Below are 2,389 nucleotides of genomic sequence, written 5' to 3' on the forward strand. Positions count from 1 at the left end.
AGTTTTTAATGAAATAAATTAATCAAAATCTAATCTTTTATAAATCACTAATTTACACACATTTTGCTGTATTTCATTTTTCTATTATTCTCTTTTCAGAAATTCAAACATAAATGTTTCATTCTAAATTTGTTTTTTTAAAAAAAACTGTTGTGACTTGCCATTTGATAAGAGTTTCCTTTTTGAGCAACAAACGTCACATATTTTCATCTTCAGAGTATGAAGCTTGACTCAAACACGAAGAACCACATGTACTTTTCTGAGGACGGAACTGGCTTTACATGATGCTGCTTTGACATTTGATAACTGCCACTTCTTTTCTCTTTTGGCTGTTACTAATATTTGAAACATTTTGCAGATTTTTCTCTTTGTAATAACATCCTGTCCTTCCACTAGTTTCAATACTGAGATCTGCATATGTGACTCCTACTGAAGACAGTGTCAGTCTGGGAACAACTCCAAGAACATCCATAGCAGAGTATGTTGTGGGTTGTTGAGTCAACTCCACACAGTCTTTGAACGTGGTCGAATCAGACTGTTCTTGAAATGTACTGACTGAAAATACCAATATGCCTGGGGGAGCCTAGGCAGTTTGGATGCTCACCTTACTAGACCTGAATGGAGGTGGGGGGTCCTTGGACTTCCCACAGGTCAGGGAACCCTGATTGCTCTTCGAGCTGATGAGGGAGGGGGACTTGATCGGGGGAGGGGGAGGGAAATGGGAGGTGGTGGCGGGGAGGAGGCAGAAATCTTTAATAAATAAATAATTTTTTTTTTTAAAAAAGCACCTGAAAACACAGACCTAAACTATCCTTTTATCTTAATGGAAAAGTGCTTTTCAAATAAATTATAATTTCACAAGTCAAAAAAAAAAAAAGAAAAGAAAAGAATGCTATACTTTTCTATTCACCACAAATAAGATGTCAAGAGGTATATTCTTAATCTTTTTCTCCATATTACATCTTCATCCATTTGGAATTTTTATTTACAAGCATATCTTAAGATAAGTCAGTAATATTTGTTAATATTTGTTACCTGGCTGAGGCTTAAGCACCTGTCAAAATCCATGTAAACTATATTTTCAGGCTCTGAAGATGACTGACGAATTCTTCATGTTCTCCATTCTACCTGTATTTTTATCAATAATCGTATAAAACCAAACACTGCTTTACTGAGGAGACTTCGACTTTTTGAGATATATTTCTTTTATTTTAAAAGAATTGTGTTTTTTCCTCGTTCAAGCCCAGAGTGATCAGTACATTTGAACTCCCAGTTTGCTTTAACTAAGGGGATAAATGTTGAGTAGCACAGAGTTTATAAGGTCAATAATAGGAAAAATATGGAATTATATTTGTTGAAATAAGTCTGTGCATTAAAAATTAATACATCATTAATAGATATTATTTATTATTGGATAGTATATATAGTGATCATACATCTAGGTAGATGAATGATTTCTAGGTAGTAAAACAGAAAGAACACTTGACAATTTAAAACATTTCTCCTGTGTGTTCTGGCAGAAAAAAATCACACCACATGTAAGAAATAGATATGTTTCCTATTTTATTTCCATCAAATATTAGTTTTTACATTAATATTCAGCCAAGAGTATTAAAATACCATTTTCTAGTTTGTGTGATTTTTTAGAAGTATGTTTTTACAGTAAGCTACTTTAATAAAATCAGCACTGAACCATTTTCTCAATCTGAAAGCAATGCAAAGTCAGTTATTTTAACAGATAACTCATAAATAATGAGCATTTGGAATAGGAAAATGAACTAAGTTAAAAATCACTTTAGTCTTACAGATCTTTTTCATACATTCTCCTGTCATCTTCCAGCTTTGCTCCTTAGAGAAATGCTTTTCCATGTTAAAATTATTGAAACTGCTCCTCTTTCCACATTACAGGATGATAAACTAAATATCAGAAAGTAATTTTCCTTTATACCACAATATAATTTTCTAGGTACCATACTTGTCACTCTGATTTGAGTAAACTTAGCTGGAATCCAGGCATGGGAAAAGCAGAATGAATGGAAACAATCCCACTGTCAAGAGGCATGTCTTTAACTTGAATAATCTTTCACAGAATCTGGCACCAAAGAACAACCTAGGATAAGGATTCCCCCAAAGTTATCGCATTTTTACTTACTAGTGTTGGAAAAAGGGAGGGTTGTGTTGAAGCTATGCATAAAAATTGAGGAAGAAGTAAAGAGAAACATTGACCGTTCTTGCAAATTTTGGGACACAGTTAGGTTTTTTTTTTTAATTTATTTATTTATTGAGGATTTCTGCCTCCTCCCCGCCACCGCCTCCCATTTCCCTCCCCCTCCCCCGATTAAGTTCCTCTCCCTCATCAGCTTGAAGAGCCATCAGGGTTCCCTGACCT

The sequence above is a fragment of the Microtus ochrogaster genome, unplaced genomic scaffold (assembly GCF_000317375.1).
Source record: "Microtus ochrogaster isolate Prairie Vole_2 unplaced genomic scaffold, MicOch1.0 UNK6, whole genome shotgun sequence".
NCBI classification, from domain to species: domain Eukaryota; kingdom Metazoa; phylum Chordata; class Mammalia; order Rodentia; family Cricetidae; genus Microtus; species Microtus ochrogaster.